Raw genomic sequence first — 15,345 nt, 5'->3', positions numbered from 1 at the left:
CAAAATAAAAACATAATCTGAATAAATTAAAATAATTCCAAGATTATGATCCATGAAAGATTTCATGCCTCAAACTAAATTTGTTTCACGCAGTCAGCAAGAGAAATTTAAGTTTAAGATGTTGCAAGGTGAAAATCATTGTACATTAACAAAACTCAAATATTTAAATGTGCTTAAGATTACTGTGATAAACATTTAAGTGAATTTGTAGCCATTATGCGACAAAAATTTGGGCACCCTTTCTTGAGTGGCCTAAATCTCTGCACTGAATGTGTGATCCTCCTTTGCTCCAAACAAAAAGAAGTAATCTCATATTCACCTTTAAATAAAGAAAATCGCCACACAAAGGAGATAATCCCCATGGTATAACAAGCTGCCTGGGAAATTTCACAAAGGATTGTGTCCCTTGGCAATTTTGACATCATTGACATCATGATATTGGGTCATTGTCGAGCTGACCACCTTCACTACTATGCCCCTTGCTTATTTCCCAACTCAAGCTATTTTAATCTGATTATTGAAGGGCCATAAGAAGTCCATGGAAATCTAATTTAAATATCACTATGAAGTTCCCAGCTTCTCTAGACAGGGCACAAGCACGCCTCACAACCAGCCACTGTTTAAAAAAATGGTAAGAAGTTTTACAACACCAGGTTAAAGTCCAACAGGTTTGTTTCGATGTCACTAGCTGACATCGAAACAAACCTGTTGGACTTTAACCTGGTGTTGTAAAACTTCTTACTGTGCTCACCCCAGTCCAACGCCGGCATCTCAACATCATAAAAAAATGGTGGCAAGCATGTTTACAGTAGGCTTGCATTTCACAAATTTTCATTGTTAACCCAAACCACCAGCGACTCTCATCCATCTGGGAGGGGTTTAATATCAATCCCAATCAGAAGCAAGGATTTAAAATTTGAAGTCACTCCAAATTCAGAAAGACGATCGAAGGGCAGGGTGGCAAGAATTTTGAATGTAGAGGTTACAATTACATAGAATAGGCAGTACAGAAATAGGCTATTTAGTCCAACAGGCCCACAGCAATGTCTATGCTGTGCATGAGCCTCCCACACCCACACCTCACTTCATCTAAACTCACCAACCCATCTGTCTATCCCTTTCTCCCTCATACATTTAAAGCTTCTCTTTAAATGCATCTATGCTATTCACCTCAACGAAATTTCCATATTCTAACTATTCTCTGGGCAAAGAGGTTTCTTCCAAATTCCCAATTAGACTTATTACTGACTATTTTATATTTACTGACCCAAGACTGGATTTCTCCCAAGTGGAACCATCTTATTTACATCACCTTACTTAATTATATCAAAATATATCTACAAGTTTACTAATGTCTTTGGGCATTCATTCTCATTATATATTGGCACAGAGCTTCTGATTTCCGAGAGTCATACCCAAGAGGTACCCCGGCAGATATGCTAGTGGGCACTCCCCATAATCTCCATGTAATGACTGGTCGTCCGGGAAGTTCAAGCTTCCAATGGGCAATTACATACTCCAATTTCAACCGAGACTTTGGATGGTTTCAAGAGTCTTACTCGATTAGTTATGCAGGAAAAGGCAGAAGAATTAAAATCACTTGCTTGTAACTCCTGGGTAATTAAAGTGTGACCAACCATTGACCTCCCACCACCCAACATGTGTCCCCAACTACCGCACCCCATCAACCATAGTTCCAAGTCAGGATGATATGCGACTTGAAGGGGAACTTGCAGGTGGTAATGTTCCCATGCATCTGCTACCCTTGCCATTCTAGGTAGTAAAGATCATGAATTTGGAAGGTTTTGAGCTGGTTTACAGCTAGTGCGTTAAAGGGAGGTCTGGCTTCACTTCCCCGAAGTTTCTGCACTGCACTGAAGGCCTAGGGAACCCGCTGCCCTCCACTATTCTCCCTCGGCCAGAGTTGGAGCTGCATTTTAGTACAAGTTAAAAGGAGTGGAGTTGCAATCTGGCGGTCATTGTTATCCGAAGTTCTGTCCAATTATACATCCGAACTGGATGTTAATCATGGATTTTTAAATTTTAATACCAGTTCCAGCGTCTCAAGCATTTAGGAAAATACTGAACAATAGGGGTCCCGCACATCGATTCTTGTGGAAAACCATTTTCCATCTTTTGTCAATCCGAGTAACTATCCTTAATAATTATTCTCCATTTTATTTGTAGCCAGCTTTCTATCCATTGTTATTTGTCCTCAACTCCACATGTTCCGACCGAAGCCATGAGTGCACTATTCTGTACCTTATTAAAAGCCTCTTGAAAATCCAAATATATTACATTTACTACATTATCCTTGGCTACTGTTACTTTAAGGTTGGTTAAGCATGACCTTCCCTATTGAAATTTATGCTGATTTATGTTTTATCGCCATTTGGTTTCTAGAGGTGTTTGTTACATTTTAAGAGTAAAGATTCCATGACTTGTCCTGTCAGCAATGTTATGCTAACTGGGCTATGGTTCCCTAGACTTATTACAGCTCCCTTTTTAAATATAGGAATCATATTAACACCACTAACAACCAGGCACTATACCTTTTTTTTTTTAACAAACACATTATGATATATAGTGCCTCTGGTGTCTCTTATCTAACTTCTTTTAACATGTGTGTATCTTTTGAAAGAACATAGGGTTGGTAATCTTCCATTCTTCCCTTTTTGTCCAACTTCTTATATAAATTATATCAAGTCCTGTATTAACTGAAGGTAGGAAATCAATTAAGTGTAGGTTTGGAACACAACTGGACCAAAGTCTTCACCACTTGAGCAACTGAATTAAAATGATAATACTGCAGTGGTCTGCCGCAATGCTGGAAATACCCTCATTTTGTTTGAAAGTTGTAGCATGTCAGTAGAAGTATGATGGTGTAGCATTTGTTCTCACTGCATTCTAACATTCTATGTAAGTTAAAAGTGCTGAGTAGGTTAGAAAACAGCATTTCATTATTACAATTTTAGACTGAGTAACTCATTACTGCAGCCGGTTAATGGTTAGGTAATGCAAAAGAGACCAAGGAATGAACGCTCGCACCTGGGAGACCTCACCGTGGTGGCATTTGGCACTGGTCCACACAAAGGTGGGCCAGGCATAACGGCACCGGGGGTGTGTGGGGGGGCACCCAGGCCATCAGAGGTCCTCAGGTGGTCGGGCTTTGGGTATGGAGGTACCCTGGCACACCCATTGGCTCCTGGGCACTGCCAATCTGACACCGTGGCACTGCCAAGGTGCCTGGGTGGCACTGCCAATTTGGCAGGTGCACTTCCAGGGTGCCAGGCTGGCAGTGCCCAGGTGCCAGGTTGTCCATGCCAGGAATCAGGCCCATCAAGCCCCGCATTTATGATGTGGGGCTCAAGGACCCCCTGGCAGGTAAGTTGGAGCATTGGGGGGTCCGTGAGCTGTGGTGGGGGGTCCAAGGGGGTTTGGAGATCGGGTCTGCAGGCGCCTAGAAACACCCCGCTTTATGCACCCAAAATGGGATATTTTGGGGGCATTAAATCGCACCCATGTCTCCAACTAAATAAGAACATCTGCTGTTTTATGACTCAGTATTGTAAATTATATGGTGGAGAGTTGTTAAAAATAAATTTAGAATACCCAATTTTTTTTTCCCGATTAAGGGGCAATTTAGTGTGGCTAATCCACCTAACCTGCACATCTTTGGGTTGTGGGGGTGAAACCCATGCAGACACAGGGAGAATGGTGCAAACTCCACACAGACAATGACCCGGGGCCGGGATCGAACCTGGCTCCTCAGCGCCATAGGCAGAAGAGCTAATCACTGGGCCACCATGCTGTCCTGCATACTCTGGCTTTATCCAGTAAACGCAATTACCTTTTGAAATATCTGTGCAACTTACCAGCCTCTAGATGTTTACCAGAGGTTTTTTTTCCCATCCACTGAAACTACTTTTAAAATTCAACATCTAAAAGTAAAACACCATGCTTCTAAATGAACGATGTTAGGCTTGCATAACAAGTTCTTTGATGAAGTAACAAGCAGGGTGGATAACTGGAAACCAGTAGATTTGGTGTGTTTAAATTTCCAGAAGGCATTCGATAAAGTGCTTCATTAAAGGTTACTACACAAGATAAGTGTGTTGTGGGTGATATTGCAAATTGTAATTAATGGAGTTCCATGGGGATTAGTGCTGCGGTCTTAACTACTGACAAACTATATAAATGACACAAACAAAGTTATTTATACTGTGTGTGGTAGCTAAGCTTGTAAATGATAGAAATAAGGAAGGAAAGCAAGTTGTGAGGAGTGAAGGGATATAGATAGGTAAGTGAGTGGGCAAAGGTGTGGCAGATGGGAGTATGTGGGAAAATTTGAGCTTGTCCACTTTGGCAGAAAGAATAGAAAAGCATAACATTATTTTAATCGAGACTGCAGAACCTAATACCAAGGGATCTGGGTGTCCTGGTGTATGAATCACAAGAAGTTACTTGGGGATTGGGAAAGCAAATGGATTGTTGGCTAGCCTTTGTTTCAAGCGGAATGGAGAGTAAAGGTCGTGACAAAAGGGATATGTCCCACATTGTACCTTTTCCAACTACACAAAACCTTGTGGAATACATTCCCTGGTTCATTTCCCGGGGCAATGGCTTGACCAGAATCAACCTGCCCTGTTTGAATTTGAACAAAACTGGACAATTAACTATTCCATGCTGCATTCTCTAAAGAAATGTCTCCACCAATCTCTTCTCATGCAGTTTAAATTGCTGCACCCCTTAATTGTTGGTAATTTCTTGCAAGCTGTCCTGATGTGTGCATGCCAAAAAGCTTTGAGAGCATGTCTCTTTTGCAGCAATACTCAACATCTGACGTATTTTGTACAGTTTTGAGCTCTTTACATGAGGAATATAATTGTATTACTACCGGGATGGGAGAAATGATCATACAATCTTGCCCTACTACTCTGCCATTTCAATTTGCTCACCAAAATGGCCAATTGTTTACCTCCTCTACTGGTATGCAGAATAAGAGAGACTTTAACCAGGCTTCTTTCAATAAACTTTCAATCATTGTTTATTATAAAATAAAAAAACCTTTGTGAAGCTGCAAAAACCTGGTTAGCAGACATTTGTACCCAGCACACGTGCACACAAATGTACACACACAGGGGGTCCCTGCAGAGAAAGGCTTGAAAGAATAGACATTATAAAATAAAGGCTACAGTTCGCAGGGTCCTGACACGGTTGACCTACAGTTCCCTCGTGTGAAGTCCTGGTGAATATCTGAAAGTCAACAGGACTTTCGCATAAGAGAGAATATAGGGCCAGTTAAATTCTTCTGGTCTCAGCTTTGCAAGTCCAAATGCAGACAAGTTACGCTCAGAGAACCACACACAATTTCAGGCAAGATTAAGACAGAGACTTATTCCCCAAGAAGATTCAAATCTTAAAGATTGGGTCTGCCACGTAATTCCCAGAAAGTCATTAGCATTTGCCTTTCACTTTTTCTCTCCCACCCCCCACTTTTTCTCCCCTCCCCCACCAATTAAAATGATTGTAGCTCAAAACTAACAGATTTTTCTCAAATACCATGCATGATTTGTTGGAAGAAGGCAGGATCGCTCCCAGTCCAAGGTGAACTTAAGATCTTCTTTCAAAGGCCAACATCCAAGTGTCCATATAATGCATGTCTTTCCATATTTACAAAACAATATAGTTTAAAAAGAGATGATTTCCAACAATTTCATTGGAAGTAGCTCAGAGAAGGTTCATGCGGCTGATATGTGGGATGGAGTTGACTTATGAGGAAAGGCAAAGCATGTTGGGCCTACACTTAAGGTTCACTTATGATCTATTGAATGGCAGAGCACGCTCGAGTGGCCAAATGGCTGACTCCTGCTCCTATTTCTTACCAGAGTAGACTTTGGTCCTGGAATAACTGTGATCTATTACTAACGTGATGTCTCTGCTAAACAGAAATTGGCTATTTTTAAAATTCCATGCATGATTTTGAAGTGTTTCCATGTGGTTGCAATCACTCTTGATCAGGAGGCACGAGGAGATGAACGTCTGACATGGCTGATCACTCCTCCAACCTCATAATTTGAAACATCATGTGCTAGCTTCAGATTGTTACTAGTATTGCCATGCATGACAAGCGAATGACTGGTTAAGCGTCATCTGAATGATCCACATCCTATTACCATTTGGACAATACCCATTTCACACCTTTCTTAATGCAGTGAAGCTAACGCTTTTGGAATCTCAGGCAGAAATTGAGTTTTTAAAAAAATTAATTTGCACAGCCAGCATTTATTGACCATCCCTAATTGCTCTTGAACTGAGTGGCTTTGCTTGGCCATTTCAGAGAGCATTTAAAAGTCAACCCCATGTTTGAACAATTTTCATAGTTGTAATGTAGTTCAGATCATCTTTGTTAAATCTGAAATGTTTAATAAAATATATATTTTTTTTAAACGTCAACCATATTGTTGTGGGTCTGGAGTCACATGTAGGTCACACTGGGTGATGACAGATTTCCTTCCCTAAGGGACACTTTCATGACAATCTGCAATTGTTTCACAGCCATCATTAATTAGACATTGAATTCAGTTTTTTTTTAATTATCTTTCACCGGCTGCACCCCTTTTCATTGTTCAATCCAAGGTACACTACCTCAGTCTACACAAAGGGACACTTGATTCTTTTCAACTTCACGTTGTGATCATCGAACATTTTTAACATTTCAGCCAACAATCGATGACTCCCCTCTTCCGTTGCAGTCTCATGATCAACATATCATCCTGATTAACAAGCAACGTAGCACTCCTTGTGAAATTTTATTTTTGCTTGGAAGATTTTTGAAGGTGTCACCCCCTAGGGCAGCTTCATGTAGGAGTGTAACCCCCATGTGTGTTTATAATGATTCTTTCAACCCAACTTTCAGTCCGGCGGCATAAAGCAGCGGCCACATCTCGGGTAACTCCCGGAGGGGCAAAGCTAAATGCCAGAGGTGAGGGGCGATTGACTGTCCATGTCATCAAGGCAGCATTTGACGGAGTATGGCATCAAGGAGCCCTAGCTAAACAGGAGACAATTGGAATCGGGGGGTGGGGGGGAAAGCTCTCCGCTGGTTGGAGGCATACATGGGACAAAGGAAGATGGTTGGGTGGTTGGAGGTCGATTATCTCAACTCCAGACCCAACGATCTTCCACTGCTTCAATGACCTCCCTTCCATCATCAGGTCAGAAGTAGGGATGTTTGCGGATGATTGCACAATGTTCAGCACCATTCGCGACTCCTCAGATAATGAAGCAGTCCATATCCAAATGCAGGAAGACCTGGATAATATCCAGGCTTGGGCTGACAAGTGGCAAGTTACTTTCGCACCCCACACCCCACAAGTGCCAGACAATGACCATCTCCTGCAAGAGAGGGTCCAACCATTGCCCCTCGACATTCAATTGCATTACCTTCACTGAATCCCCCACAATCAACATCCTGGGGGTTACCATTGATAGAAACTGAACTGGACTAGCCATATTAATACTGTAGTTACCAGGACAAGTCAAAGGCTAGGAATCCTGCAGCGACTAACTCATCTCCTGACCTCCCAAAGCATGCCCACTATCTACAAGGCACAATGCAGAAGTGTAATGGAATACTCTCCATTTGCCTGGATAAGTGCAGCTTCAACAACACTCAAGAGGCTCATCACCATCCAGGACAAAGCAGCTGCCCTGGATTGCTTCTCCTTCCACAAACATTAAAATTACACCACCGATGAACAGTGGCAGCCGTGTGTACCATCTACAAAATGCACTGCAGTAACTGAACCATCTAGAAGGACAAGAGCAGCAGAAACCTGGGAACCCCACCACCTGGAGGCTCCCCTCCAAGTCACTCAACCACGACTGTCACTGGGGAAAAATGCTAGAACTCTCTCCCTAACAGCACAGTGGGTGTACCTACATCTAAAGGACTGCAGCGGTTCAAGAAGGCAACTAGGGATAGGCAATAAAAGTTGGTCTAACCACAGACGTCCACCTCCCATAATACAATTTAAAAAAAGGCTCCGGCACTTTGGACTTATCTTCCCAATTCTAGGATTTAAAAAAAAATATATAAACGGACTTGCCCGGCAGAGCAATCAGCTGGAAATCGTGCAATGTCAAAATTAACATCGAAGAGGAGTGGAGAGGTGAAGTTGCAGATGTCGAGCCCGAACAAGGAGGCATCAAAGATGGCAGAGGAAGTGGCCATGCCCATCACCCTTAACATAATGGCAGGGGTGGTAGCCAGAGAATTTTTTAAAATTGGTGGAGAAATGGATGAATGCTTCAAGTGAGCTCTCCCAGTGAGCCAGAGAAGTCACAGCCAGAGTGAGACACAACCAAGAGTGAGTTTGGGAATTTGAATCTAGGTGGGAATTGAATCCAATCCAATCGGTAAGACTGTTCCTTTCAAATTTCAGGAGTTTAAATTAATCTAGAATTGTGCAGTGTAGGTTAACAATGGCTGCCCCACCCACTCACATAACTGGTTGGCAGTTAAGTGTCAGTCACTTTAATGTACTTTGATCTAAAAGCAGGTGGGGGAGGGAAGTCAACTCAGGCCAATTTAAAAAGAGGAACTTTTATCTTACTCCCAATGAGTTCTCCCAGTGAGCCAGTGAAGACACAACCAAGAGTGAGTTTGGGAATTTGAATCTAGGTGAGAATTCAAAGCTTGGGGGGGGGGGGGCTTTTTATCCCTGGTAAGTGACTGGTAAGTAGTTTTTCTTTTCATTGTCTAAATAATTTATTTTTTCTTTCGTTTTTTGGAATTGTACTTGTATAAGTTTACCTAAGGTTTAAGACATGGCAGGAGGCCCCAGACCCGTGTCATGCTCCTCGTGTGCGATCAGGGACACGTCCCCTGTCCCTGGGTCCTCCACGTGCAAGACGTGTGTCCAGTTGCAGCTCCTGTTAGACCGCTTGACGGCTCTGGAGCTGCGGATGGACTCACTTTGGAGCATCCACGATGCTGAGGACGTCGTGGATAGCACGTTTAGTGAGTTGGCCACACCGCAGGTGAAAGTTACTGAGGGAGATAGAAAATGGGTGACCAAAAGACAGAGCAAGAATAGGAAGGCAGTGCAGGTGTCCCCTGCGGTCAACTCCCTGCAAAACAGATATACCGCTTTGGATAATGTTGAGGGAGATGGCTCACCAGGGGAAGGCAGCAGCAGCCAAGTTCACGGCATCGTGGGTGGCTCTGCTGCGCAGCTGGGCAGGAAGAAGAATGGCAGGGCTATAGTGATAGGCGAGTCAATCGTAAGGGGAATAGACAGGCGGTTCTGCGGACGCAATCGAGACTCCAGGATGGTATGTTGCCTCCCTGGTGCAAGGGTCAAGGATGTCTCGGAGAGGGGGTGAACAGCCAGCTGATGTGGTACACTTAGGCACCAACGATACAGGTAAAAAGCGGGACGAGGGAGTTAGGAGTTAAACTAAAAAGTAGGACCTCAAAAGGTAGTAATCTCAGGATTCCTACCAGTGCCACGAGCCAGTCAGAGTAGGAATGTCAGGATAGATAGGATGAATGCGTGGCTCGAGAGATGGTGTCAGGGGGAGGGATTCAAATTCCTGGGGCATTGGAACCGGTTCTAGGGGAGGTGGAACCAGTACAAACCGGACGGTCTGCACCTGGGCAGGACTGGAACCGATGTCCTGGGGGGTTGTTTGCAAGAGTTGTTGGGGAGGGTTTAAACTAATGTGGCAGGGAGATGGGAACCAATGCAGGAAGTTGGAAGGTAGTAAAACAGGGATAGAAACAAAAGGCAGTAAGGGGGAAAGTGCAAGGCAGAGAAGCAATAGTCAAAAATCAAAAAGGGTGACAGTACAAGGTACAGTGACTGAGGGGAGCTCAGTGAATAGGCCAAGTAATACTCAAAGGAATAAAACGGGAAGTAAAAACATTAATGGTAAGCGACAGGTTGTTACATGAAGATATGGGTTCAACGACAAGGAAAATTAGGAGAAAAGTTAAGAGGAAATGTAACTTAGGAGAGGTTACTGATCGAGGTGTTAAGATTCAGAACAGAGGTAAAAAAAGCCAACATAAGTGTACTTTACCTGAATGCTCGTAGTATTCGGAATAAGGTAAATGAGTTGATGGCGCAAATCATCGTGAATGACTATGATTTAGTGGCCATTACTGAAACATGGTTAAAGGATGGTCATGACTGGGAGTTAAATATCCGAGGGTATCAAACTATTCGGAAGGACAGAGTGGATGGTAAGGGAGGTGATGTAGCTCTGTTATTCAAGGATGACATCCGGGCAATAGTAAGGGATGACATCGGTGCTATGGAGGGTAAGGTTGAATCCATTTGGGTGGAAATCAGGAATAGTAAGGCGAAAAAGTCACTGATAGGAGTAGTCTATAGGCCACCAAATAGTAACATTATGGTGGGGCAGGCAATAAACAAAGAAATAACGGATGCATGTAGAAATGGTACAGCAGTTATCATGGGGGATTTTAATCTACATGTCGATTGGTTTAACCAGGTCGGTCAAGGCAGCCTGGAGGAGGAATTTATAGAATGTATCCGCGATAGTTTCCTAGAACAGTATGTAATGGAACCTACGAGGGAACAAGCGGTCCTAGATCTGATCCTGTGTAATGAGACAGGATTGATTCATGATATCATAGTGAGGGATCCTCTCAGAAGAAGCGGTCATAATATGGTGGAATTTAAAATACAGATGGGTGAGAAGGTAAAATCAAACACTAGTGTTTTGTGCTTAAACAAAGGAGATTACAATGGGGTGAGAGAAGAACTAGCTAAGGTAGACTGGGAGCAAAGACTTTATGATGAAACAGTTGAGGAACAGTGGAGAACCTTCCAAGCGATTTTTCACAATGCTCAGCAAAGCTTTATACCAACAAAAAGGAAGGACAGTAGAAAGAGGGAAAATCGACCATGGATATCTAAGGAAATAAGGGAGAGTTATCAAATTGAAGGAAAAAGCATACAAAGTGGCAAAAATTAGTGGGAGACTAGAGGACTGGGAAATCTTTCGGGGGCAACAGAAAACTACTAAAAAAGCTATAAAGAACAGTAAGATAGATTATGAGGGTAAACTTGTTCAGAATATAAAAAGATAGTAAAAATTTCTACAAATATATAAAACAAAAAAAGAGTGGCTAAGGTAAATATTGGTCCTTTAGAGGATGAGAAGGGAGATTTAATAATCGGAGATGAGGAAATGGCTGAGTAACTGAACAGGTTTTTTAGGTCGGTCTTCACAGTGGAAGACACAAATAACATGCCAGTGACTGATAGAAATGAGGCGATGACAGGTGAGGACCTTGAGATGATTGTTATCACTAAGGAGGTAGTTATGGGCAAGCTAGTGGGGCTAAAGGTAGACAAGTCGCCTGGCCCTGATGGAATGCATCCCAGAGTGCTAAAAGAGGTGGCTAGAGAAATTGCAAATGCACTAGTGATAATTTACCAAAATTCACTAGACTCTGGGGTGGTCTTGGCGGATTGGAAATTAGCAAACGCGACACTATTTTAAAAAAGGAGGTAGGCAGAAAGCGGGTAATTATAGGCCAGTGAGCTTAACATCTAGTAGGGAAGTAGTAGGGAAGATACTGGAATCTGTCATCAAGGAAGAAATAGCGAGGCATCTGGATGGAAATTGTCCCATTGGGCAGGCGCAGCATGGGTTCATAAAGGGCAGGTCGAGCCTAACTAATTTAGTGGAATTTTTTGAGGACATTACCAGTGCGGTAGATAACGGGGAGCCAATGGATATGGTATATCTGGATTTCCAGAAAGCCTTTGACAAGGTGCCACACAAAAGGTTGCTGCACAACATAAAGATGCATGGCATTAAGGGTAAAGTAGTAGCATGGATAGAGGATTGGTTAATTAATAGAAAGCAAAGAGTGGGGAATAATGGGTGTTTCTCTGGTTGACAATCAGTAGCTAGTGGTGTCCCTCAGGGATCAGTGTTGGGCCCACAATTGTTCACAATTTACATAGATGATTTGGAGTTGGGGACCAAGGGCAATGTGTCCAAGTTTGCAGATGACACTAAAGCAAAAAGTGCAGAGGATACTGAAAGTCTGCAGAGGGATTTGGATAGGCTAAGTGAATGGGCTAGGGTCTGGCACATGGAATACAATGTTGACAAATGTGAGGTTATCCATTTTGGTAGGAATAATAGCAAAAGGGATTATTATTTAAATGATATATTAAAATATGCTGCTGTGCAGAGAGACCTGGACGTGCTAGTGCATGAGTCGCAAAAAGTTGGTTTACAGGTGCAACAGGTGATTAAGAAGGTGAATGGAATTTTGTCCTTCATTGCTAGAGGGATGGAGTTTAAGACTAGGGAGGTTATGCTGCAATTGTATAAGGAGTTAGTGAGGCCACACCTGGAGTATTGTGTTCAGTTTTGGTCTCCTTACTTGAGAAAGGACGTACTGGCACTGGAAGGTGGGCAGAGGATATTCACTAGGTTAATCCCAGACCTGAAGGGGTTGGATTACGAGGAGAGGTTGAGTAGACTGGGACTGTACTCGTTGGGATTTAGAAGGATGAGGGGGGATCCTATAGAAACATATAAAATTATGAAGGGAATAGATAGGATAGATGCGGGCAGGTTACTTCCACTGGCGGGTGAAAGCAGAACTAGGGGGCATAGCCTCAAAATAAGGGGAAGTAGATTCAGGACTGAGTTTAGGAGGAACTTCTTCACCCAAAGGGTTGTGAATCTATGGAATTCCTTGCCCAGTGAAGCAGTAGAGGCTCTTTCATTAAATGTTTTTAAGATAAAGATAGATAGTTTTTTGAAGAATAAAGGGATTAAGGGTTATAGTGTTCAGGCCGGAAAGTGGAGCCGAGTCCACGAAAGATCAGCCATGATCTCATTGAATGGCGGAGCAGGCTCAAGGGGCCAGATGGCCTACTCCTAGTTCTTATGTTCTTAAGAGCATGGTTAGGAATTGAAGGCTTCATTAAAAACCACGGTGGAGGAAGCTTTGGGCCCAGTCAGTGGGCCCAGTCAGGGAGCAACTGAAGGAAACAAACCAAGCGTTAGATGCGCAGGCAGAGAAATTGAAAATGTGGATGAGGCCTTATCCCAGCACGAGGACAGACTTGCATCCCTGGAAGCTGAAATGGCAATAATCAGAGACAGGAACAAGGGCCTCAAAGCAAAACTGGATGATTCAGAAAATAGGTCCAGGCGCATTAACCAAAGGCTGGTGGGTCTACCCGAGGGATTTGAGGGCGAAGGCAGACCGAATGCTTTGCTGCAAAGTTCTCCCAATAGATGAGCGGTGATGAGGCATTAGCTGTGCCGGAGTTCGACAGGATACACATGGCCCTGAGGCAGAAACTGCAACCAAATGAGCCATCTTGAACGGTGATCATTCGGTTTCAGTTTCCAGAGCAAGAAGCGGGTTCTGGAATGGGTCAAGAAAGCCCATAACATCAGCTGGGTCGGCAATATGGTAAGGACTTACCAGGACATTGGCACGGAACTGGCAAAACTACGGACGGCCTTCAACATGGTGAAGACGGTCCTGTTTAATCGAGGAGTGCAATTTGGGGTTGTGTACCCAACAAAATTGATGGTCACATTTGCATCAAAAGATTTCTATTTCAAAACTCCTGAGCAGGCGGAGAGCTTTATCAAAAATTGTGGTCTGAACACGGTTTGAGAAATACGGGCGGGCGGTTGGGGTCTTAATATTTCATTGATTTTGTTCATGTTGTTAAGGTGTTGAGTTGGATTATGGTGGATGTGCTTGTATGGAGTTGTTTCCTCTTCTGTTTTTTAAGATTATCCTTTTTTACGGGCATAGATGCTGGGACGACGGGGGTGTCTTTCCTCAGTTTAAGGCCTTTGTTTACTATGGGCAGGAAAGATCAGGAGGGAAACGTGCTTGGGACAGATATCAAGGCAATGGTTAAGGAACAGGTAGGACCCAGGAGTGCGCTAGTCACCTTACTAGCACTAGAAAGTTAGCTAGTTAGGGGAAGTGGGGGATGGGGCTGCGACTTATCGGGTCAGTTTTGTTAAGCTCAATGGGTCAAGGGGAAGGGATGGAACTGACAGTGACCAGTAATATGTTTCTGTTCCACCATTTAGGTCGGGGGGGGGGGGGGGGGGAAAGAGACCCCAACAAGGCTGGTCACTGGAATGGAGCGTGGGTTTTTGCTCATTTAAAGAACTGGAGAGCCGATGTGACATTCCTCCAGGAGACCCACATGCGCGAGCGAGATCAGGTGCGGCTTCGGAAGGCTTGGGTAAGCCATTTCCACTCCGGGTTTGACCGCAGGGCCTGGGGGGGGGGGGGGGGGGGGGGGGGGGGGGGGGGGGGGGGGAGATCCTTATTAAGTAACGGGTCCGGTTTCATTCTGAGAAGGTATTAGCAGATGGGGGAAGGAAGTATGTTATAGTAACAGGGGTGTTAGAAGGTGCTGTTGGTAAATGTGTACACCCCAAATTGGGAAGATACAATGTTCATGGAACACCTGCTGGCAAGGATACCTGATCAAGACACTTATCAGCTTAATATGGGAGGAGACCTGAATTGCGTGCTAGACCAAGGGTAGAACATTCCCAGCCATGATTGCTGGTCCCGGGGGTATAGCAAACACATTAATTGCTTTTACGGAAGAAATGGGGCATGGGAAGGGGGTGGTTGTAATTAGAGGAGAAATTCTTTCAAGGCCCATGTAGAGGTGGAGGTGAGGAGAGAGCGGGAATGTAGATAATGTCATAGAGATAGATTGTAAGTATGCAGACAATTCATCCCAAGAACTATTAGCGGAGAGGAGAAAGCTGCAAATACAGTTTAATCTGACCACTACAACAGCAGCTGAGGCGAGCTAAAGGGGCTATTTATGAATATGGAGAAAAGGCAAATCGGCTTCTGGTATATCAACTGCGGAAACAGGAGGCTGAGAGGGAGATTGGCCAGATTAGGACACGGGATCGGTGGGGCTGGTCTCAGATCAGAAGATAAATGAAGTATTTAAGACCGTAACCAAATTTCTTCTTTTTTTTTTACAGACAGAAGTTCCAAGGGATGGGCGGATATGGTGGTATTCCTGGGTGAAGTAGAGTTTCCCAAGGTGGAGAAGGAGTTACAAGAGGACGTTAAAGATTTGCTGAAATTGGGTACCATCAAACAGGCGCAGTCAGGGAAAGCCCCAGGACCCAACGGGTTCCCGGTGGAATTTTATTTTAAAAATTCATGGACCTATTAAGCTTTTTGATTACCCTGCTCCTGAAAAAAGACATGGGCCCCTTAGATCCTTGCACAATTGACCAATCTCCCTATAAAATGTGGACACAAAGCTG

The 15,345-nt window shown here is 43.7% G+C and overlaps 1 protein-coding gene across 1 annotated transcript in view; it reads right to left on the bottom strand.

Moving 5' to 3' along the window:
- LOC140425459 (oxysterol-binding protein-related protein 10-like) overlaps nt 1-15,345 on the bottom strand; it is a 349,560-nt gene that overhangs the window by 199,595 nt on the left and 134,620 nt on the right. The gene's annotated exons all lie outside the window — the stretch shown is intronic.

This window comes from Scyliorhinus torazame, chromosome 6 (assembly GCF_047496885.1).
Source record: "Scyliorhinus torazame isolate Kashiwa2021f chromosome 6, sScyTor2.1, whole genome shotgun sequence".
Lineage (NCBI taxonomy): Eukaryota > Metazoa > Chordata > Chondrichthyes > Carcharhiniformes > Scyliorhinidae > Scyliorhinus > Scyliorhinus torazame.
Note: the sequence above shows the minus strand (reverse complement) of the source record. Positions and strands in the feature narration are given on the sequence as shown.